A 25,942-nucleotide genomic window follows, 5' to 3' on the forward strand; every position below is an offset into this window, starting at 1 on the left:
TCTGTACTGTAAGCTCCACAAAAGCAAGGATTTTTTCTCTGTTCACTGGTTTTTAATCTAGATTCTAAAACAGTGTCGGGCACATGATAGTGGCACTCAGTAATTAACAATGAATTATTACTAATTCATTCTGTCCACTTGTGTCTGTAAAATGACAAGTCTAACTCATCTGAAATCTCAATCTCTATAAAACATATAAGCTGAGCATTCCCTGTGAGAGGTGGAGTCAGTGTTGTTCAAGATTCCATTCGTTTGAAGGGAGGAGGTCCCAGTTTTACCTTATTCCAGATTTAGTTTGTTTAATGTCTCCTAGTAGAAACATTCTGGAGAAGGCAATGGCATCCCACTCCAGTACTCTTGCCTGGAAAATCCCATGGACGGAGGAGCCTGGTAGGCTGCAGTCCATGGGGTCGCTAAGAGTCAGACACGACTGAGTGACTTCACTTTCACTTTTCCCTTTCACACATTGGAGAAGGAAATGGCAGCCCACTCCAGTGTTCTTGCCTGGAGAATCCCAGGGACGGGGGAGCCTGGTGGGCTTCCATCTATGGGGTCGCACAGAGTCGGACACGACTGAAGCGACTTAGCAGCAGTAGAAACATTCACCAGTAAATTCAATAATAATACATAGCTCAGACTGTGGAATATTCTGATATTAATGTAGTCCATAGTTCTTTAAATTTCAGGTCTTTAAACCTTTTAACCTGCAGTGGTGAGCTTCATTTATCCTTAATCTTGCTGTGTATCCATACTGTACAATGATAGATGCAAAGCCATGTTTACTGCATTAGAACTAAATATGAATTATAGCTTACTTCTGTGTCATGGGTACAATTTGTACCACCAAACTGCAACTATTTTTTTCTCAATTTACAAAGACTTTTCCCCCAGATTATAGTTACACTGTGCTAAAGGTCAGAGATCCTGTTACATCAGATTTCAGTAATGTTTTAAAATATAGGAACTTTATCTGGCATTTGGAAACACATTTTTGTAATAGTAGAATTTTGTCTCTTGCAGTAAGATATTTAAGTATTTCTTTTCATCTTTATAAAATGATTTTGAATAGAATAAAGTCATACTTTTGCTTTCATCTAATTATTATTCAGCTTCTCAAATTAAAAAACATCAGTTGAATAAAAGTAATCGCAAAAGTTTTTCTCTCTCACATCTTCCCAGTTGCTCATTCACACTCAAGGAAGGCATTTCTGTCCTGAGGGCTCACCTGAGCAAGCTGAATCTTTGATTCATTCTTTTGGAACTCGTTGTTTACTTTGTTCCAGCTCCAGAGATACAACAGTGTGTGAGAACGATGGTGCTTGGAACATCGTTGCTGCCCTTGGGACAGTTGTTCTGATCTTTTCTCCAGTAAAAAACTTCCTAGGTTGGAGAGTTGGAAAACAGGGTGGTAGATCAGTGGCTACTGTGATTAAAAACTGATAAGACCTAATGAATGTATTGCTTTTAGGGGAGTATTTTCTGTTTTAAAAGATTTTCTGGAGTTCACTCTTCTTAATAAAGGAAACCAGGGTACACAGTTCAGTTTTCAGGTGACAAGTTGGTACAAGAGATTTTGGAACAGACCAACGTTTTCAGTGCCCTTTAAAACATTAAGGCCCTCTTTACCTGGGGCCCACCTTCCCTGTGGATAGAATGGAGTGTACTTCTAGCCTGATTTTTAGGCTGGGCGGGGTCTGCTGTATCTCTTGGGGGAAAAAAAACTCTCATCACTTGTTTCCCTTTTCAGATAGTCAGGCTCTTAACAGTGGTTTTATAAAAGGGGTGTGTTCTGAAGTGTTCCACCTACAGATGAGAGTATATCAGTACTTCATAATATGTTTGTTTTATATGGATTACATTGTTTCTGCTGAATAGCTCTACTAAATACCAAAGGAAAAGGAATAAACACTTCCCCAGATTATCCAATCTTTATTATAACCTTCTTCATGCTTTACCATTAAAGGGAAAATGTAGATTGATAAGTATTTTGTCATGAAAATTTTTTTTCATTTGCAGTTTGTAGCATGATCAGCCTCTTCTGTGTCACTGCTGGCGGTTTTATGCATGTCTTATAGGATAACTATTGATCATTGTTTTGTTACATATTTATGTGTGTATATGTATACATATATCCTGTGTGTGTGTGTATATATATATATATGTGTGAATTTAAAAATAAAAAGCATGCTGCTTGGCCTGACTAGCTAATGTGTAATTGTACCTGGTAAACAATTGTTTTTCTTTCAAATTCTGGCCATAGAGGGATTGAGCTCTCTTTGCTCTGATGAGCCACCTTCAGAAATTATGACTTCCTCCTCTTGTTCATCTTCTGAAATACGTAACACTGACCTTACAATACTACATGGAGTAAAAAGCAAAATGTTAGGCAGCCAGATTCTTTTAGCCCAAGAAGAAAAAGACTGCTTGGCTCTTCTAGATGAGAAAAAGATGGAAAAGCCTCCGGGGGCCAGTAAAGACATGGAAGACTCCCCAGTTTCTGCTGCAGAAGGAGTTCACTGTGACCGTCCTTCCATTCCACTCAGCTTCCTGGGTCATCCTGCTTTTCTCTCAAAGGAAGTTGGTCAAATGGAACAGCAGATAAATAAAGATCAAGAGTCCAGGAACCCAAATGAGGAACCAAATAGGGATAATATAACTGCCTTGGATGCAGATGACAAGTTCACTGTGCTGACAGCCCAGAAGCCAGCCACCCAGCAGGCTAAAGCAGAAGGCATTTGTCCATATTCCTTGTCTCCTTCTGAAGCTTCAAGAGGTGGTGTTATGGAAAAGGAGTCCCCTGAATCACCATTTGAAGTAATTATTGACAAAGCAGCATTTGACAAAGAATTTAAAGACTTATATAAGGAAAGCATAAATGATTTTGGTAGCTGGGCAGTGCATACTAGTAGAGAATCACCTGCAGACATTTCAGAGTCTAATGACAAAGTATTTCCACTGAGAAAGAAAGAAGCAGGGCATTACCCAGCCTCTGCATTGCTCACCAGGCAGTTTTCACACACAACTGCAGCATTGGAGGAGGTATCTAGATGTGTGAATGATATGCATAACTTTACTAATGAAGTACTGACTTGGGATTTGGTTCCCCAAGTGAAACAGCAGAGTGATAAAGCTGAGTACAACACAAAAACTACAGGACTTGGCACAAGTGAATATAATTCAGAAATTCCTGTTGTAAATCTCAAAACGAACACTCAGAAAATTCCTGTATGTTCTATTAATGGAAGCACTACTAACACTAAATCACCAGGTGACTGGGCGGAAACATCTCTCCCACAGGAAAATGCTGTGCCAGATCATTTTGATTCCACACAGGAAGTCACTATCAAAGGTGTGCAAGACAGTGTGCAGAAAAGAGACGACACACTTTCAGAGTTACCTGGATCTCCACTGGAGAAATGTGTCTCTCTTGGCTCTGGAGTGGCCACAGATAAAGTAGTTTTACCCGACGGCCACCTGAAAGGTGGAATGAGCTGGCAGACCTCTGTGTTGGGAGAAGTGACAGAAGCTGATAGTTCTGGTGAATCTGATGACACAGTAATAGAGGACCTCACAGCAGATAATTCATTTGAGAGAAACAAAATTCAGGCTGAAAAACCTGTTTCTATCCCAAGTCCTGGTGTAAAAACAGATGGAGAAGTCAAAGAGATCCTCAGTTGTAACAAGAAAGACAGAACATCTGAAAATGTTGAAGGGTCGGTCAGTGACTCTGAGCCACGACAAGTTCAGCCTGATCCTCTTGAAAGGAGCCCAGGTGAAGCAGTATGTTCACTAGTATCTAATAAGAATGGCACGTCAGAAGTGAAGCAGTCAGGTAGTAAGCATGAAGCTGTTCCTGAAAAGCCTGTTGCAGCTGAGAACCCAAAACTCCCTTCAGAAGCAGCTCCTACAGAACTGGCACAAAGTGTGACAAGCTCTGCCTATCTGGAGCCATTGCATGAAAAAAATGTGAAAGATCTAGATGATTCTTCCCCAGAGGACCTGATGGCGGCCTTTACAGAAGCCAGAGAGAAAGGAATAGTAGGTAAAGGTGAAGGCAATACCTTCGAAGCAACATCAGAGGAGACTAAGGACTTTAAAACAACTCTTCCTCTAGATGCTTTGCATGAGAGTAAGTCAGGTGGTTCTGAAATTAAAAACATAAAAAGCAAATACAGTGAACAAAGCAAAGAAACAAATGGGAGTGAGCTTCTGGAAGTTTTCCCTACCCAAGGTACTCCAATAGCATCTCTCGACTTAGAACAAGAACAGCTCACAATCAAAGCACTTAAAGAACTGAGTGAAAGGAAGGTTGAGAAGTCAGCTTCTGTACAGGATAAAGGAGAATCTCCTGAAGAAATATTCAAACAGACTTTAACAAATGTTAAAGCATCTTCTTGGCCACAGAGATCATATGATGTCCTAGAACACAAAGATGTCAAGACTGGATCTGATCTTGAGATTTCCAGGAAGCCCACTATTATCAAAGAAACCAGTAGGGTAGAGGTTATTTCCAGCCTTAGCAAGACTGAGCCAGTAAACGAGCCTGTCCTAACAAGACTTCTGACAGATGCATCAGGTAACCGCTTACATTAGAAATACTGCATGTGGGGAAAAAAAGAAATACTGCATGTGGTTAATTCTGCTATGATTGATTATTTAGAGGGCCATTTTTCTTAGTCTCTGATTTATATCACTAAATTATAGCTAGAATAAAATATACTGTATAATGGGGAAAGGTAAATTTTTTTTTAATGGTTGTTTGATTTGGTTCTCTTATACAAATGTTTCCCAAAGCAGGAGACTAGTTGTTAAAATTAATTCTCCTAAAGAAAAAAAGTGTCATGGTCCAGTTTTAGATTGCTGCTTTTAAGACTATCACTAGGCTCTTATTTACACAGATTATGATAAAATCTCCATAATAGTAGCACTGCTTAGCCCTTGGGTTTTTTGCTTAGCCCTTGTAAAATCTATTTAGCAATCAAAGAGAAAGGAATTCCTGCTGGGAAGATAATAAATGAAACTTTTAATTAATCTGCTCTTATACCACAGAGATTTTATGCTCTGAAAGTAGGTAACCTGTACTCCAGTGCAGTCGTGCCAGTGATGCTTTAGGAGAACTCATGTATAGTTCTGCTTTGGACCTTGTTGACATTCTTCAGGTCAGAATTCTTTGTATGATACTAGAAGCCCTTCTGCTTGTCTTCTGTTTGTTTGAGTGATTACTTTCCTAGCTGTTGACCTTCATTTAAATTACTTCAGAAGCTCTCTGTTCTGGTGTCTTAGTGTGAAAAAAAGATCTATAAAGCCTTCAGAATCAACCCCCAACCTCTGATCTGATATGAGGTTCTGCACTTGGTGTATGATCAGTGTGGTCAGAATTAGGTGCTATGCAGGGCTCTGTGGTTTTCCAAACTTTTTAAACAATAGATTCCTCTTTAAAATGAAATCAGGCACAGAGTTATAATATTTAAAACAAAATGAGATTTTTGTTAAGAGAAACTTTTTAAGTGAGGTTGTACCATTTTTTTTTCCCCTGTAAAGGTTTTATTATGCACAGAATAAGGAGAGGGCTCAGTCCTTTGCAGCCACTTCCCTCTGGTCACTTCTTCCAGCAAGGGTACCACTAACTTGCTTTGCTTGGTTAGGTTCCCTGCTGGCATCTATGGGTCACCGTGAAGTCCACAGCCGTAGGCCGCTGCAGAACCATGACTGCTGCCCATCATAGCCTGCAGCAGAAAGGCACCATTTACTTCTTATTTTATAAAGGTATTTCCTTACCGAAGACCATGGACAGGTTATTTAACCTTACTAAATCTTAATCCTTAAAATAGAGATAATAATGGTACTTACTTTATAATAGCGTGAAGATTAAAAGTGTAAATGCAGGTTATAAAGGGCCTCAGTTCAGTCACTCAGTGTCCAACTCTTTGCAACCCCATGGACTGCAGCACTCCAGGCTTCCCTGTTCATCACCAGCTCCTTGATTCATCAAACTCATGTCTATCAAGTCGGTAATGCCATCCAACCATCTCATCCTCTGTCATCCCCTTCTCTGCCTGCCTTCATTCTTTCCCAGCATCAGGGCCTTATCTAATGAGTCAGTTCTTCGCATCAGGTGGCCAAAGTATTGGAGCTTCAGCTTCAGCATCAGTCCTTCATGAATATTCAGGATGGATTTCCTTTAGGATTGACTGGTTTGATCTCCTTGCAGTCCAAGGGACTTTCTAGAGTCTTCTTCAACACCACAGTTGAAAAGCATCAAATTCTTCAGCGCTCAGCTTTCTTCAGAGGGCCTGCTGCTGCTGCTGAGTCGCTTCAGTCGTGTCCGACTATGTGACCCCGTAAATGGCAGCCCACCAGGCTCCCAGGCTCTCCAGGCAAGAACACTGGAGTGGGTTGCCATTTCCTTCTCCAATGCATGAAAGTGAAAAGTGAAAGTGAAGTCACACAGTTGTGTCTGACCCTTAGTCAGACCCCATGGACTGCAGCCTACCAGGCTCCTCCATCCATGGGATTTTCCAGGCAAGAGTACTGGAGTGGGATGCCATTGCCTTGGGCCTAGTATATAGTAAATATTCATTTAGCAGCAAGTGCAGGACCTGGCATATAGTAGGTCGTAGATCATTATTTGTTACTGAATGCATTGTTAATAATTATCTGTGAAAACACTGAGGCTTTTTTATAAACTCAAAAATGTGAAATGGCAGATAAGGATAGCTGTTATACTCTAGAAGTTGAAGATAGTTGAACTTGGATTAGAGACCTGAATCCGTATTGTTGCTAGAAATGTGACTTTAAACAATTAAGTTACATCACCTTTTGGGGCTTTAGTTTCCTTATCTATAAAGTGAGGATGTTGATGTAGGTGATCATCAATACCATTTCTCTGACCCTGGTAAATACTAGTTTTCTTTATGAGTTGTTGTCAAAATTCTTAAACATAGACTTTTGAAGTGATGAGGTGTATAGAAATTAGGTAACAATCCAGTGTCTAATTCTGGCAAATTCCTGCTTTAGTGTGTGACCTTTGACAATTAGCCAAATTGGTTTGGCATCTTGCTTTGTTAATATTGTGGTATTTTGCCCTGCTTCATAGTGAAGGAGAAGGCAATGGCACCCCACTCCAGTACTCTTGGCTGGAAACTCCCATGGACGGAGGAGCCTGGTAGGCTACAGTCCATGGAGTCGCTAAGGGTCGGACACGACTGAGTGACTTCACTTTGACTTTTCACTTTCACTCATTGGAGAAGGAAATGGCAACCCACTCCAGTGTTCTTGCCTGGAGAATCCCAGGGACCGGGGAGCCTGGTGGGCTGCCGTCTATGGAGTTGCACAGAGTCAGACACGACTGAAGCGACTTAGCAGCAGGAGCAGCATAGTGTTACTCTTTGCGACCCCATGGACTGTAGCCTAACCAGGTTCCTCCGTCCATGGGATTTTCCAGGCAAGAATACTGGAGTGGGTTGCCATTCCCTTCTCCAGGAGATCTTCCCGACCCAGGGATTGAACCCAGGTCTCCCGCATTGTAGGCAGATGCTTTTTTACCGTCTGAGCCACCAGGGAAGATCCTATAGTAAATAAAGTACTGTGTAAATACTAATTATTAGTAAATCTCAACTGAGTTATTTAGTGTAAGAGGTGAAAAGGACTATGGAAGTTTAAGTTGTTTTGTCACTGACCAAATTCTATGATTAATAGACATTTTTAGATGATAATTAAAGAAAACTAGTATAATTAGACCAAGAAGCTAAAAGTTCTTCCTTTGAAGTTTTCAGAATTGAAAACCTTTTAAAATTGTCTTACATTGTGAATAAATCTTTTAAGATGTAAATTATACTAATATATACCACCATCTAGCTCTAAGCAGTGTATCTGAGCAGTCTTCATTTCTAAAGTAAAACCAATTCTGTAATTACATTCTGCCTCAAGTTGTTGGGGAAAATAGGCAAAGGAAGCTATGAAAAAATTAATGGTATTTTATTTTTCTTTTGCTATTTTGTGGTATATATGGCAGTATATAACAGACCTGGAAATGACCTAGCAATTTTGTTTCTAGGTATGTATTCTAAGGGGAAAAGAAATTTATGTGCAAAAACAACTATAGAGATATTCTTTGTAGGGCTGTTTACAATAGTGGCAGGTATCTTAGTGCCTTAACAATTAAAGATTGTTGGAGTGTGTAACATACCTGTGCAGTTGAATGTTATATAGCCTTTGGAGTTGTTATAGGTTGATGTGAAGTACAAAAAGAAATACACTTGTATTTCTGTATATTAGAATTCATTTCTATTGTTAATTAATATTTGCTTTCAAACTAAAGGACCCTTTGATTACCATCTGACCCAATTCCCCCGTTTCCCCAGACGGAAATTATCTTATAGTGTTGTGTTAGTTTCTGCTCCACTACATTTTAAATGTATGCATATATGGTATTGTTTTGTGCTTTTAAAACTTTATTAATTTTATCTTTGTTGGGATTTCCTTGTGGTCCAGTGGTTAAAAATCTATGCTTCCATTGCTACGAGAATGGGTTTAGTTCCCTGGTGGGGGAACTAAGATCCTTCATACCATGCAGAGCTCACCCTCAAAATAAATTAATATTATCTTTGTTATGCAACTTGCTTCATTCAACATTCGATTTTTTAACTCTTTTCATATGGAGGTATATATTTTAATAGCTGTGTAGTAACCCATTTTATTACTATACCATTTTTCTTTTAACTAATATTTGGGTTATTTTCTGTGTTTTACTATTGTAGACATTGCTGAAGTTAACAACCTGTACTCATCTGTTTTTATACATATGTACATACTTCTCTTGGGTCCTTATGCCACTGCTTATCAATTTCACTTCTGTGTATGTGCATTATTTTTCTAGTTACTATCAATTTGCTGTCAAAGTTGTTTCTTCTGTTATGCAAAAATGTTCATAGTTTATTAATAAAAAATATTATTTAACACTAGAGTTTTTATTATATGATGAATACTTAAAGTAGAAAAAACAAGTTAGAAAACAAGGTTTTCAGAATAATACGTATTTTCATGTCATTGTAAGTGAATCTGTATACCTACACACAGTGTGATTCTGAAGTAAATTTTTAAAAACAAGATCACAATGATTTTTCTTGCAATGTGGCCAAGTAGGCTTTTACTGGACCTTTGTTGGGACTTCTCAGGTGGTCCAGTAAGTCCAGTAAGAGTCTGCCTTGCTGTGCAGGGAACACTGGTTTGATGTCTAGTCCAGGGAGATCCACATGCAGCGGAGCAACTAAGCCCATGTGCCACCAGTACCTGAGCCCACGCTCTACAGCCTGGAAGCCACAGCTCTCATGCCCATGTGCCGCAGCTACTGAAGCCCACGTGCTTCGGAGAAACCACCACAGTGAGAAGCCTGTGCACCCACAACAAGGAGTCGTCCCCGCTCACCACAAATGGAGAAAGCCTGCGCACAGCAACAAAGACCAAAGGATATAAATAACTGTTTTTTTTAAAAAGCATCTGCACTTCCATCGCAGGGGACACAGGTTCATTTCCCTGATCAGAGAACTAAGATCCCACATGCCACAGGGCACAGGCAACTTTCTTCATGTAACTGTATACTCTGAACAGTATTGTGGGGACAAAGGAAGACCTGAAAGCACTGGGAAATGAGCAAAAGTGGGCAAACTAAAAAAGGACTGACACTTCGACAACACGAAATTAATTTTCTATTGTTACTGTTTCTTGCCAGAGGAAGACTGAAGTTGGCATCTGACAGGGTGGTTAAAATTTTAATAGAAGACTTATTATTTGGGCTTTCCTGGTGGTCCAGTGGTTAAGAATCGCCTACAATGCAGGGGACACCAGTTTTTTCAATCTCTGGTCCAGGAAGACCCCACATGCTGCTGGGCAACTAAACCCGTGCACCGCAGTTGCTGAAACCTGTGCTCTCTAGCGCCTGTGCTCTACCACAGGAGATGCTGCCACGGTGAGCAGCCCGTGCCCCACAACTGGAGAGTAGGCCCCGCTCACTGCAACTAGAGAAAAGTTGGCTCACACAGCAACGAAGAGCCAGCACAGCCAAAAATACAAATAAGTAAAATTATTTTTTAAAAAAGAGCAAAGTGGAAGTCTGTAATACAGTAGCTAAACTTAAAATTCACCAAGTGGCCTTAATAGTAAAACAGAGATGATAGAAGAATCAGTGAACTTAATGATAGATGAACAGAAAACTATCCAATCTGAAGAACAGAAAGAAAAAATTTATTACCAAGCTTCAGGGAACTTTGGGACAATATTATAAGACCTAACTTGTATAGTTAGGTCAAGCTAGTCAAGGCTATGGTTTTTCCTGTGGTCATGTATGGATGTGAGAGTTGGACTGTGAAGAAGGCTGAGAGCCGAAGAATTGATGGTTTTGAACTGTGGTGTTGGAGAAGACTCTTGAGAGTCCCTTGGACTGCACGGAGATCCAACCAGTCCATTCTGAAGGAGATCAGCCCTGGGATTTCTTTGGAAGGAATGGTGCTAAAGCTGAAACTCCAGTACTTTGGCCACCTCATGCAAAGAGTTGACTCATTGGAAAAGACTGATGCTGGGAGGGATTGGGGGCAGGAGGAGAAGGGGACGACAGAGGATGAGATGGCTGGATGGCATCACTGACTGGATGGACGTGAGTCTGAGTGAACTCCGGGAGTTGGTGATGGACAGGGAGGCCTGGCGTGCTGCGATTCATGGGTTCGCAAAGAGTCGGACATGACTGAGCGACTGAACTGAACTGAACTGAATGAACTTGTATAGTTGGAGTCCCAGAAGAGAGGAAAGTGAGAAGTTGGGGAAGAACATACTTGAAGATAATATGACAAAAAAATCAAAATTTTTGAAAAACACATTTACTGATTAAAGAAGCTTGGCAAACACCTGTTAGGATAAGGATGAAGAAAACCATGCATGCCTTGGTACATGTGTCAGAGGTTCCAAGACAACTGTCAGTTTCAGTGGTTTGCTGGAAGGACTTGATAGGATTCAGAAGCTGTTACACTCACCGTACACAGCAAAAGGACACAGATTAGAATTGGCAAGGGGGAAAGGCACATGGGATAAAGTCCAAGAGGAACCAGGTACAAGCTTCCTGGTATCCAGCAGACTCACACAGAGCTGTCCTTAATCTTCCCATCAGTGATCCATGACAGCATGTGCAAAGTGTTGCCAACTAGGGAAGCTCACCGAGTCCTGGGTATTCAGGACAGTGTGCTGACCCCCGTGACTCACCTCAGCTACTCAGACCCCAGCCATCCAGAGCAGGAACAAGTGTTTGCCATAAATCATATTGTTCAGATAGACTTAAGTGGTCACACTGGTGCAGCGTGGCACAAGGCCCCAGGCACACAGAAACACTTATCAGCCAGCATATGCCACTGGCTCAGATTTCATCTCCCAGTCCTTTCTTTGGCATGTGCAGGGTTTGAGCATTCCAGAACTGCTGAGTTAATCCTTTCCTGCCCAGTATATCTTAGTCAAATTGCTTGAAATGAAAGATAAGGAGAAAAGACAAAAAGAAATGACAGTTGTAATTAGAGCTTACTTAACCGAAAACCATAGGCTTCCCAGGTGGCGCTAGTAGTAAAACAGCCGCCTGCCAGCGCAGCCCCGGGCCAGGAAGGCCCCAGGGGCAGGGCGTGGCAACCCACTCCAGTATTCCTGCCTGGAGACTCCCCTGGACAGAGAGCCTGCCAGCGCAGGAGACATGAGAGACGCAGGCTCCAGCCCCTGGGCAGGAAGGCCCCAGGAGCAGGGCGCAGCAACCCACTGCAGTATTCCTGCCTGGAGACTCCCCTGGACAGAGGAGCCTGATGAACTATGTCCATAGGGTCACAAGGAGTCACATGACTGAAGCAGCTTAGCGTGCACACACATCAAAACCACGGATGCCAAGAGAGTGAAATAACACCTTTTAAAGTGCCAAACGGGGGGGAAAGTCAATCCAGATTTGTCTTTTCAACAAAAATACCCTGCAAAAATGAAAGCAAAATAAAAACATGTTCAGATAAAAGAAAACTAAGAAAATTGTCACTAGAAGACCTGCACTACAAGAAACACTAAAAGAAGGTCTTCAGACTGATGGGAATTGACACCAGGTAGAAACTGAGACCTTCAGAAGGAATGAAGAGCATTGGAAATGGTAAATATCTGAGTAAATACCAAAGACTTACTCTTTTCCCTCTTCTATAAAATACTTAAGACTGTTTAAAGGAGAAATTATACTGTGTGCAGGGATGGTAATATTTATTTGATAGAACAATTTATAACAAGAGTATGTGAGCCTAAACTGTAGGATGAGATTCTACATTTTTTATAAAGTGTATGATATTTTAAGTTGGTTGAAAAGTCAAGAGTATATGTTGTGCTTCCTAAAATAATAATGCAGAGACATATAGTTTAAATTAAAACTTTCAAATAATCAAAAAGAAGGCAAAAAGGAAGAATGAGGGAACAAAAGAGGAAAACATGGTAACGACGTGGGAGACCTGACGCAGTCATCATCAGTATGTTAGTGGCTACAGATTACAACCAGCAGAGTGACAGACTGCATAAAAATGCAAGAACTACTTACATACTAACTGTAAAAAGATACGCACTAAATGTAAAGACACATTAGTTGAAAGTAAATGGATGGGCAAAGGTATACCAAAAATGTATATTAATGTATGCCATGCAAAAGTAAGCATAGGAAGACAAATGGTTTTACCAGAAATGAAAAGTGACATGTTACCATGGTAAAAGATATCAAGATGTCTTGACAGTTTTAAATGTGTATGTACCTCATAACAGCTTCAAAAGAAATGAAGCAAAAATTGGCAGAGTTAAAGGGAGAAATAGCCCATTCTTTAATCATAATTACTGGCTTTAATACCTCTTGTTCAGCAGTTGACAAACCAACTATACATACACACAAAGATCTGAACAGCACAACCAGCCACTTTGACCTGCATGATACTTACAGAACGCTGTGCCCTACAGCGGCATAAAATACATTCTTTTCCAGATGAACAAGGTATACATTCACCAGTATAGACAATATGCTAGGCATCAAACAAAGCAGTAAATTTAAAAGATTAAGATCATACACAATATGGTCTCAGACCATAATGAAACAAAAATGTTAAACAGTGAAAATAAGATACCTAGGAAAATTCCCAAATATCTGAAAATTAAGCTAGTCACTTTTGTATAATCTATAGCTCAAAGAAGAAATCATGAGAAAAAAATTGAAATGTTTTTAAACTGAATAACAGTGAAAATACAGTAATCAAACTTGTGGAATATAGTGCTGAGAGGGAAATTTATAGCTCTAAGTGCACATATTAGAAAAGAAAAATAAATTCAGTAATCTAAGATTTCGACTTTCTTTCAAGGAGTAAGCGTCTTTTAATGCCATCTGCAGTGATTTTTGAGCCCCAAAAAATAAAGTCTGTCACTGTTTCCACTGTTTCCCCATCTATTTGCCATGAAGTGATGGAACCAGATGCCATGATCTTAGTGTTCTGAATGTTGAGCTTTAAGCCAGCTTTTTCACTCTCCTCTTTCACTTTCATCAAGAGGCTCTTTAGTTCTTCATCTCTTTCTGCCATAAGGGTGGTGTCATCTACATATCTGAGGTTATTGATATTTCTCCCAGCAATCTTGATTCCAGTGTTTCTCATGATGTACTCTGCATATAAGTTAAATAAGCAGGGTGACAATATACAGCCTTGACGTACTCCTTTCCTGATTTGGAACCAGTCTGTTGTTCCATGTCCAGTTCTAACTGTTGTTTCCTGACCTGCATACAAATTTCTCAAGAGGCAGGTCAGGTGGTCTGGTATTCTTATCTCTTTAAGAATTTTCCACAGTTTGTGGTGATCCACACAGTCAAAGTATTGGAGTTTCAGCTTCAACATGACTCATTCCAATGAACATTCAGGACTGAAACTCCAATACTTTGGCCACGTGTTGTAAAGAGCTGACTCATTTAAAAAGACTCTGATGCTGGGAAAGATTGAAGGCAGGAGGAAAGGGGATGACAGAGGATGAGATGCTTGGATGGCATCACTGACTCAGTGGACATGAGTTTGAGTAAACTCTGCAAGTTGGTGATGGACAGGGAGGCCTGGCGTGCTGCAGTCCATGGGGTCGCAGAGTCGGACATGACTGATCAACTGAACTGAACTGAAGGTTTCAAGTTAAGCTAGAAAAAGAGCAAAGTAAATCCAAAAGAAGTAGAAGGAAGGAAATCATAAAGATAAGAGCAAAAATTAATGCAATAAAATGACCAAAGCCAAAATTTGGTTCCTGAAAAATTTAACAAAATTGATTTCTTAACTGATTCAGGTAAAAAGAACACAGGTTACCAATATTAAACATGAAAAGGTAGTTGTCATTTCAGATCCAATGGGTATTAAAAGGTCAGTAGAATATTATGGGGAAAAGGCAGGGGCACCCCACTCCAGTTCTCTTGCCTGGAAAATCCATGGACGAGGAGCCTGATAGGCTGCAGTCCATGGGGTCGCTAAGAGTCGGACATGACTGAGTGACTTCATTTTCACTTTTCACTTTCATGCACTGGAGAAGGAAATGGCAACCCACTCCAGTGTTCTTGCCTGGAGAATCCCAGGGACGGCGAAGCCTGGTGGGCTGCTGTCTATGGGGTCGCACAGAGTTGGACACGACTGAAGCGACTTAGCAGCAGCAGAATATTATGAACTTTATGCCAGCTTAAATTAAACAAGTTCTTTGAAAAATACAGTTTACCAAAACTAACACAGTTACATATTAAAGTCCAGACCCAGCAGTTTCACTGGGTGGGAGTGAGGCAGGGTGGAATGTGTTTCAAGCATTTAGGGAAAAAGGAGGCCAACTTTCCAACTCAGACTCGTATAGTGATACACAAAGTAGAGAAAGACACCACAAAGAAAATTATAAACTAATATCACTCAGAAACATAATAAAAAGAAAAGTCCTTCACAAAATATTAACAGCAAAAAAAAAACATTAACAGCAAATCAAATCAGGCACTATATCAAAATGTTAATGTATCATGGCTAAGTGGGGTTTGTTCTTGGAATAGGTTTTAAGATCAGAAGCCAATCAACATAATTTGCCACATTAACATGTAGAAAATCTAGGTGAGTATGTGAGTCGATACAGAAAAGATTTGAAAAATCTCAACATCCTTTTCTGATAAAAGCTTTCAGCAAACCAGGAATAGAAGGTAATCTCAGTCTAATGTATCTGTTAAAAACTACAACTGACATAGTTAATGCCAAAATATTGAACACTTCCCCTGACATTGGGTACAAGGTAAAGATGTCACCCTCACCATTTGTATTTACCATCATACTGGAGATCCTCCCCTTTGGATTAAGACAAGAAATAGAAATAAAAGGAATGACTATTGGAAAAAAAGTAAAGCTGTCTTGATTTGAAGATTATATAATTGGGTACATAGAAAAATCCTAAGGGATCTTCAAAGCAACTGCTAAGACTAACAAATGAATTATTCAGCAGTTACAGGATATTAGGTTAATACACAAAATTCAGTTTTATTTGTTATATGCTAGCAACAAATAATGAGAAAACAACATGTTTTTAAAGTTCCATTTACAATAACATGAAAGCACAAAATAGGAATAAACATAACTAAAAAAAATATGCAGGACCTCTATCCTGAAAATTACAAAACTGCAGAAAGAAGCCAGGGAACTGTCTGAGAACCATGCTGTATTCATGGATTGGAAACCTTGATATTGTAAAGAAGTCAGTCCTACCCAAATTAACCTATGGATTCAGTACAATTCAAAATGCTAGAAGAATTTTTCAATAGAAATTGACAAGCTTTTTCTAAAATTTCTTTAGAAAAATACAGACCTAACACCCAAAGCAATCTTGAAAAAGGGCAAAACTGAGGACTTGGAATACTTACTCCAAGACATTATAAAACTCCACTAATAAAGACTGTGGAACTTGCAGAAGAGTCAACAAATAAATGAAAGAAACAAAGAACCCAGAAATAACACATTACCAAAAACTTGGTAACTTAACACAAGTTTATCATCTCAAGGGCTTCCCTGGTCACTTAGACGGTAAAGAATCTGCCATAATGCGGGAAGCCTGGGTTCGATCCATGGGTCGGGAAGATCCCCCAGAAAAGGGATAGGCGACCCACTGCAGTATTCTTGCCTGAAAAATTCCATGGACAGAGGGGCCTGGTGGGCTACGGTCCATGGGGTTGCAAAGAATCAGACACATCTGAGTGACTAACACTGTACTTACACAGTTTTCAAGGGTCAGGAGTTCAGGCACAGGTTAGGCCGGATCCTCTATTCAGGATTTCATTTTCTAGTTTACTGGCTGTGGGCAGCAGTCTCGGCTCAGCTCCAAGAGGCTGTGCTCAGATCCCCGGTCTTCGGACTCTCTCACAACATGCTAGCTTATTTTTTCAAAGCTGTCAGGAGGATTTCTCTCCAGGCTGCTACAGGGTCTTACATAACTGAAACTTTAGACATGAGAGCGACTATCCCATCATATTCACAGGTTCTGCTCACATTTGGGGGCAGGAGGAAATATAGAAGACATGTACACCAAGAAGTAAGAGTTTTGGGGGCCATCTTAGCATTCTGCCTGCCACAACCCCTACTTTATATGATGTGCAAAAATGAAGTGAAAATGGATCAGAGGCATGAACATAAAAACTAAAATCATGAAACTTTTAGAAGAAAGCATAGAATATCTTCATGACTTGAAGGTAGCCAAAGGTTTGTTAAGTCAATGCACTCATAAAGAATCAATGAGTTATTTAGACTTCATCAGAAGTAAAGCTTGCTCATTAAAAGACACCACTAACAAGCCAGCTATTGACGAGGATAAAGTGTTTACAAAATATGTATCTGATGATGGAATAGTATCCAGGAAATACTTAAAATACATTTCAACAATAAAAGGGCAAATAACACAAGAAAATAAAGTGGGCAGAAAAGATTCTGACGCTTCACAAAAGGTAAATAACCCTATAATCAGTGAAAATGTTCACCCTCACAAGTCTTCATATAATTAAAATAAGATCATTACACATCCACCTGAATGATTAAAGACTGACAACTAGCCAACTATTGGCAAGAATGCAAAATAGTACAGATATTTCGGAGAAATGTTGCCCAGTTTCTTAAAGAGCTAAACATGCACCTGCCCCGTGACCTAGCAACTCTGCTGTAGAGAAATGAAAGCATTCGCACGAACACTGTGTGTGTTCATAGCAGTTTTCTTCATCACAGCCATTCATCAGTAAAGGAGTAGATAACCTGTGGTGTAGCTACTTAGCTTTTGATACTTGCAACACTTACGGATGAATCTCAGAAACTATGAAGAGTAAAAGAAGCAGTACAGCAATGATTCATACTGCACAATTCCATTTATATGAAATTGTAGAACAAGCAGACTGTTATGTGTACAGAAAAGAATCAGATCAGTGCTGTGACTACCTCTCGGAGTGTTGGCTGGGAAGGTACATGAGTAAACTTCTTGGGGTGATGATAATGTTCTGTAGTTTGATAGAGTTACGTGGGTGAGTGCATGTTGATTTCCTGATATTTGCCATTTACTTTGGAACACATTAAATTAAAATGGACTAGTGGACAGATAAGAGGAACAAATATGTAAGTAAGCGTAGCAAACCATTAATGATCACGGTGATGGTTACACAACAATGGCTGTACTTAATGTCACCGAACTGCATACTTAAAAATGGTTAGGATGGTAAGTTTTCTTACATATACTTACCATGTTAAAAAAAAGTTAAAATAAGACATTGCTAGTAAAAATCTAGTTAGTGATTATATGGGTGTTTACTCTAAACTGTTTTCAGCTTTGCCGTATGTTGGGAGGAAATTAAATGCCGGCGGGGTCAGCGGGTTGTGAAATAAAGCAGAGTGGAGGGAAGCCGTCGCAGCCCATTTTCCCATGAGGGAAACATTCAGTAGAGCTAAGGAAAATGGAGAGAGTATCTCAAAGGTCAAGGGTATGTGTATTATTAATATAATACCTAATACTTTTATGTTTAAAATTTCTTTTGCTTATTACTGGTAAAGGTTTTAGGGAGTGTCAGCTTTTTTAAAAGAAGAAAATAGTTGTATTACTTATTGTGATAGTCTGAAATTCTGCCACTTATCTGCATTACTTAACGGACTGTCAGAGAAGCATACAAATCCAAGTGTATTGTAACCATAGGAGAAATGTCACGTTACCATAACATGACTAGCATGGAAGATTGAATTACAGATAAATACACACGAAGGGCATAAACTCACTTTTCAAGTTTGATTGGGCTTTCACGTTAACTAGTATTTTGTTTTAATTTTAGATTTGATCTGATAACTTCTGCAGACTTAAGTCTAAACTTTCTTAGTTGGAGAATTAAGTGGTTGTCAAGCATGTGGAAATAACCAACTGGACCTAGAAGGAAAGAAAAAAGCTAAGAAACTAAAGCCAGGGTTTTGTGTCTTTATCCTTTCCATCATGATTTAGCACTACCTTTATTATCTTTAATTGTATTCTTTAGATAACTTAGTTCAAAAGTTCACATGTTCAGATCCATCGATTTTGTTGGGGAAGGGTAGTCAGTACCATTTTGTCTTCTGTGCTTCTAAAATCTAAAATTGAAGGCTTGGGGGAAGGGGATGTTAGATTATTTAAATAAATGAAAAACTCTTTCCAGACAGTCTTTGAGAGGAACACTGGCTTGAAAGGGGTTCCTACAAATTTCCTTGGCCTGCTGCCAAGTGTATGCATGACCAAAAGCACGTATGTTTGTCCTTGACAGAGTTTGTGTTCTGTCAGTGACCCTTCTGTGCCGTCTTGAGGGAGTGTCTTTGTTAACGATCAGTCTGTAGCAGAGCAGACTATTAACCCATTTCAGCAGCCATAGAATTTGGCTCTAAGTTTATAAATGCATTATCCAATGTCTTATAACTCAAAAAACGGCTTCACTTATAATGAATTATTAATAACAAAAGTAACCAAAGAAAATAATCAGTGTGGAAATGTCTGTATACTTTTCTTTACAGAAATAATTATTCATATAAAAAACTTAACTGTTCAATTTCCCCATTTGTTAAAGAAGTTTTTGTATTGTGGTCATGAATTTTTTTTCTTGTAGTTACTGCAGTCACTTTTAAACCTTAAAGATTTGTATTAACAAATTTTGGAAAATTAGTGCTTAGAAGGTAGAACATGTTGTATGGATCCTTAGTTAGAGAGTTATTTTTGAAAATGAAGTTAAAGCTTATGGGCTACCAAACCTTAAAATTTCTTGGCACATTTATTCCTTTTCAGAATAAGCGTTTGAGCAGCCTTTCTTTTCTTCCTTTGAGGAGTACACTTGGGAGAGTAAAGTTTGAGAATGGCTTTGGGAATGGTTGACATTGGCATCAAACCAAGATGTTTCCCTGGTTTAGTAATAAAAGTCAATAGGCAAGGAGTCAACAAGGTTTGGGGCTGTTCTCATTGGAATTGGCAAGAACCGATTTCTTTCCATCAGTCTTGAAGTTACCATTGGATATTTTAGTGCCCTCTTTTGGTGTAAGAAGGTTACTGCATCCTTAAATAATACAGGCAAAAGGTGATTTATAATTGCGCAGTCATGCCTGACTCTGCAACCCCATGGACTGTAGCCTGCCAGGCTCCTCTGTCCATGGAATTCTCCAGGCAGGATTACTGGAGTGGGTTGCCATTTCCTTCTCCAGGGCAAAAGGTAAACATCCTTTAAAGTTTTTAAAGTAAAAAATATGCTGAAGATTTGGAAAATTAAAGAAAGCAATGAATCACTCATAATTCTACCAGCAACATAAACACTCTTGGTTAATATAGACGTTCACTGTCATATGCTTAATCTGCCAGTAGCAAAATAAGATAACAGAAATTTTTGACTTAGTTTACATAAACTTATACAAAGAAGCTGGAAATGGATTCTAAGAAATACTTAGTATAACATGATACTTTAAACAGATTGAAACATAACTAGAAAAAAGTAAGGGTCTTTCAAATAAAAACTAAATTTTAAGTTATGTGATAATAAAATAAATTTACAACTGAAAAGTTAGGAAAACACTAACTTTGTAGTCTGGGAACTTTTTTTCATTTTCTTCCCAGCACCCACTGTACTAGCTCAGGACTTTGGAAGAGGCTCACTTGAGTTCAGCTCAGTTGTGTCCAACTCCGACCCCATGGACTGTAGCACGCCAGGCTTCCCTGTCCATCACCACCTCCCGGAGCTTACTCAAACTCATGTCCACTGAGTCAGTGATGCCATGCAACCATCTCATCCTCTGTCGTCCCCTTCTCCTGCCTTCAGTCTTCCCCTGCATCAGGGTCTTTTCCAAGGAGTCAGCTCTTTGCATCAGGTGGCCAAAGTATTGGAGCTTCAGCTTCAGCATCCGTCCTTCCAATGAATATTCAGGACTGATTTCCTTTAGGATGGACTGGTTTGATCTCCTTGCAGTCCAAGGGACTCTCAAAAGTCTTCTGCAACACCACAGTTCAAAAGCATCAATTCTTGGGCGCTCAGCTTACTTTATAGTCCAACTCTCACATCCATACCTGACTACTGGAAAAACCTTAGCTTTGACTAGATGGACCTTTGTCAGCAAAGTATTATGTCTCTGCTTTTTAATACGCTGTCTAGGTTGTTCATAGCTTTTCTTTCAAGGAGCAAGCGTCTTTTAATTTCACGGCGGCAGTCACAATCTGCAGTGATTTTGGAGCCCCAAAAAATAAGTCTCTGACTGTTTCCACTGTTTCCCCATCTATTTGCCGTGAAGTGACAGGACCAGATGCCATGATCTTAGTTTTCTGAATGGTGAGTTTTAAGCCAGCTTTTTCACTCTCCTTTTTCACTTGCATCAAGAGGCTCTTTAGTTCTTCGCTTTCTGCTATAAGGGTGGTGTCATCTGCATATCTGAGGCTATTGATATTTCTCCCGGCAATCTTGATTCCAGCTTGTGCTTCGTCCAGCCTGGCATTTTGTGTGATGTACTCTGCATATAAGTTAAATAAGCAGGGTGACAATATACAGCCTATACTCCTTTTCCTATTTGGAACCAGTCTGTTGTTCCATGTCCAGTTATAACTGTTGCTTCTTGACCTGCATACAGGTTTCTCAGGAGGCAGGTAGGGGGTCTGGTATTCCCATCTCTTTAAGAATTTTCCACAGATTGTGGATCTACACAGTCAAAGGCTTTGGTGTAGTCAATAAAGCAGAAGTAGATGTTTTTCTGGAACTCTTTTACTTTTTCGATGATCAGCAGAACATTGGCAATTTGATCTCTGGTTCCTCTGCCTTTTCTAAAACCAGCTTGAACATCTGGAATTTCATGGTTTACGTACTGTTGAAGCTTGGCTTGGAGAATTTTGAGCGTTACTTTGCTAGCGTGTGAGATGAGTGCAATTGTGCGGTAGTTTGAGCATTCTTTGGCATTGCCTTTCTTTGGGATTGGAATGAAAACTGATCTTTTCCAGTCCTGTGGCCACTGCTGAGTTTTCCAAATTTGCTGGCATATTCAGTGCAGCACTTTCACAGCGTCATCTTTTAGGATTTGAAATAGCTCAACTGAAATTCCATCACCTCCACTAGCTTTGTTTGTAGTGATGCTTCGAACATTGGAAGAGGCTAAGTAAGTGTAAGTGTTAGCTGCCCAGCTGTGTCCAACTCTTCATGACCCCATGGACTGTAGCCCACCAGGCTCCTCTGTCCATGAAATTCTCCAGGCAAGAATACTGGAGTAGGGTTGCCATTTCCTTCTCCAGGGCTCCTGTTGGGGCAATTAGAATTGGATGCCTCACATCTAAGGGAGCCTCCCAGCTGTGTTCATTATCATTGGAAAAAACTAGCCAAGGCTTAATTCTGTCTCAGTAAGATAGTGTACTAGAGTAGCAGTTTGTTAGCCATTGACTCTCAATTAGGATCCTATTTTCCTGTGAATAGATTCCAGGAGGTAGGCTTTGTCAGCCCACGGTGTTTGAGTGTAGGGGATGAGGGAGAAGGAGAGATGAGCCCTATTTCTGTAACTGTTTTTGATTACTGCTTGGAGGGTAGAATAAGTGGGTTTTGAGGTGTTCTAAGATGCCTCTAGGTGACGTCTTCTCTTCTCATGGCTTTGGGTTTCCACCTCTATGTCGGCACCTCTCATCTGTGTCGGCACCTCTCATCTGTGTCGGCACCTCTCATCTGTGCCAGCACCTCTCATCTATGCCGGCACCTCTCATCTGTGCCAGTTCAGTCTACCCTGTAGGCCCCCTTGTCATATTGTGTTTACTTCCTGCCCTCTGCTTTCCTCTAACTTTTTACACACCATCCTCTTTATTTAATCAGTGCTGACAGTGCAACTCCTTTTTTATAGGAAATATAGCAACAAAGAGAAGAAAAATCTTTATTTCTTTGTAGCGGATTTTAACTTTAGTTCTTAATTTTTCATTTTAATGGTAGTAGGGATTGGCAGTCAAATGAATAATAATAATAGCAAACATTGTATTACTGCCTAATCAGTAGTGTTCTGAGCACTTCTACTCGTTAACCCATTTACTGCAGGCCACATCACTATAAACCAGGAACTGTACTGTTCCATTTTGCAGATGAGAAACCCAAGGCACAGAGAGATGGTGTCTTGCTCAGCATCACACAGCTAGTAAATGTAAGAGGATGAAAACCCAGGCAGTCTGGAGCAGGGTTTGTTCTTGGCTGTGCTGAAGCTAGAGCTGAGGATAAAGTGTGTCACCAGGTAGGGATCTGGAGCCAAGTGGAAGCCAGGAGGCATGAAGGGGCTCCAGAGAGAAAGCAGAATAATACCTAAAATAAGCACTGCTTAATTCACTGTCGTACCTAAAGCTGGATCTAACTGATGCCTTTCATAATCATCTCTAATGTTGCCTTTAGCATCCAAGACCATAGGTTGCTTCTCTCTGAATGACACAGTAACCAGATTGCTAGAGTAAAGTTTCCTTTGTTGGTAATTTTTAAATTTAATCTTCATAAGAATGTATACATTTGTTGTTTATAAATCGTACTTTTCTGAGTAGTTTAAGAGGTTGGGAAACTGTTCTGTTATTTATCAGACATTTTTACTTATAGCCAATACAGAGGTAAGCTTGGAATATTATGAAGTCTGAATTCATAGTAAAAGACTTCAAATTAAAAAGGCTTTTCTGTTCATTATTCTTCCTTTTCCTCTGACTCTGTCTCATGAATCATTGCTAAGTTTTTGTTAGAATAACCACTTGAAGACCAAAAATAATACATATTACCTCATGGTCATTTAACTTAAAAAAAAAAGTGTTATTGCGGCTTAATTGCTGTGCAATAATTTGCCCATATTTAAAATACGTAACTTGGTAAGTTTTGATATATGTCTACACCTATGAAGCTATTACTTCGAACATCTCCAGCACACAAAAATCTCATTGCTCCCTTTTTTTAATCTCTCCCTCCTGCCAGGCAACCATTGATCTGCCTGCTGTCATTAGACTGGTTTGCATTTTCTAGAATTTTGTATATATATGGAATCACAAAGTATGTGCTGTTTTTTTTGGTTTGGCTTCTTTCACTCAACCTAATTTTTTTGAGATTCATCCATGTTGATGAGTAATACTCTATTGTATGGATATACCATTTATTGACAGACACTTGGGTTGTTTTCAGTTTTTGCTGAAGTTTTGAATTTTCAGTTTTGCTAATTTATTTTACAAATAAAGCTGCTATGAACATCCATGTTTCATCTTTATATGGACACAATGTATTCTTTCCTCTTGGGTGAATACTTACAAGTGAAATGGCTGGGTCATAGGATAATTGATTTAACTTTGTAAGAAACTGTCAAGATTTTTTTCCAAAGTGGTTTCCATTATTTTATATTTCAGCCAGCTGTATATGAGACTTGTGGTTCCTCCATATCCTCGCCAACATTTGTTGTAGTCAGTCTTTTAAGAGTAGACATCGTGACAGGTACAGAGTAGGCTCTTGCTGTGGTTTTAATATGCATTTCCCTAATGACTAATGGTGTTATGGTGTTAACCATCTTTTAATGTGTTTACTTGCTATCCATATAGCTTCTTTGATGAAAAGTCTGTTCACATTTTGACTAGTTTTTATTGTGTTTTGTTTTTGAGAAAGAATGTGTGTGTGTGTGTGTGTGTGTGTGACACACACATTCTGGATACAAGTTGTTTATCGGGTATATTCTTTGAAGATTACTTTCTCCAGTCTCTGGCTTATCTTTTTATTCTTTTAACAATGTCCTTCAAAAAGAGCAGAAGTTTTTAATTTTGATGAAGTATAGTTTTTAAAGTTTTTCCTGTTATGTATCAAATTGATATATATAAGAAATTTTTCACAGTTCAAGGTCAGAGATTTTTGTTTGATTTCTTCTAGTAGTTATATAGTACTAAGTTTTACATTTAAGTCTGTGATCCTTCTGTGTTAATTTTTACATATCATGCAAGGTATTGATAAAAGTTTGGAGATTTTTGCATATGTATATTCTATTGTTCTGACGCCATTTTTTAAAGACTCGGTTCTACCATGAACGGTCTTCTGCTTAGTCGCTTAGTTATGTCTGACTCTGCGACCCCATAGACGGTAGCCCACCAGGCTCCTCTGTCGAGGGATTCTCTAGGCAGGAATACTGGAGTACATTGCCATGCCCTCCTCCAAGGGGTCTTCCCAACCCAGGGGTTGAACCCAGGTCTTCTGCATTGCAGGTGGATTCCTTACAGTCTGCGCCACCAGGGAAACCTGTCTTACCTAAGACAGGGAACTGTCTTAGCAGCTTTGTCAAAAATTAGTTTGTCCATTTGACCTGTTTCTGAACTTTGTAGACAGCCTATTGCTCTGCTGTGTCTTTAAGCCAGTACGATAGTGTCTTGATAGTGGTAACTTTGTACAACCCTTGAAATCAGATAGGGCTAGTCCTCTAACTTTATATTCTTCTTCAAAGTTGTTTTGGCTCTTTTAGGTCCTTCACATTTCCATAGGAATTTTAAAATCAGTTTGTCTATTTCTATTTTTCAAAAAACCTACTGAAATTCAGACTAGAATTACTTAGAATTATAGATAAATTAACAATTTAGCAATTTTGAGTCTTCTAAGCCATGAATGATGCTAAAGCTGAAACTCCAGTACTTTGGCCACCTCATGCGAAGAGTTGACTCATTGGAAAAGACCCTGATGCTGGGAGGGATTGGGGGCAGGAGGAGAAGGGGACGACAGAGGATGAGATGGCTGGATGGCATCACTGACTCGATGGACGTGAGTCTGAGTGAACTCCGGGAGTTGGTGATGGACAGGGAGGCCTGGCGTGCTGCAATCCACGGGGTTGCAAAGAGCCATGAAAACAACGTTGTTGTTCAGTTGCTAAGTCACGTCTGACTCTTTGTGACCCCATGAACTGCAGCACTCCAGGCTTCTGTGTCCATCACTGTCTCTCTGAGTTTACTCAAACTCATGTCCATTGAGTCAGTGATGCCATCCAACCATCTCATCCTCTGTTGCGCCCTTCTCTTGCCCTCAATTTTTCCCAGCATCAGGGTCTTTTCCAGTGAATCGGCTCTGCATCAGGTGGCCAGAGTAAAGGAGCTTCAGCATCAGTCCTTTCAATGAATATTCAGGGTTGATCTCCTTAAGGACTGACTGGTTTGATCTCCTTGCTGTCCAAGGGACTCTTGAGAGTCTTCTCCAACACCACAGTTCAAAAGTGTCAATTCTTAAGCGATCAGCCTTCTTTATGGACCAACTCTCATATCCATACATGACTACTGGAAAAACCATAGCTTTGACTATATGGACCTTTGTCTCAAAGTGATGTCCCTGCTTTTTAATACACAGTCTAGGTTGGTCATAGCTTTTCCTCTAAGGAGCAAGCATCTTTTAATTTCATGGCTGTAG

General features: G+C 39.7%; 1 protein-coding gene and 1 pseudogene across 1 annotated transcript in view; both read left to right on the forward strand.

Moving 5' to 3' along the window:
- LOC104987175 (reticulon-3) overlaps positions 1 to 25,942 on the forward strand; it is a 65,137-nt gene that overhangs the window by 25,855 nt on the left and 13,340 nt on the right. The gene's annotated exons all lie outside the window — the stretch shown is intronic.
- LOC104987241 lies at positions 2,215 to 5,969 on the forward strand (annotated as a pseudogene).

The sequence above is a fragment of the Bison bison genome, unplaced genomic scaffold (genome assembly GCF_000754665.1).
Source record: "Bison bison bison isolate TAMUID 2011002044 unplaced genomic scaffold, Bison_UMD1.0 scf7180017864089, whole genome shotgun sequence".
NCBI classification, from domain to species: domain Eukaryota; kingdom Metazoa; phylum Chordata; class Mammalia; order Artiodactyla; family Bovidae; genus Bison; species Bison bison.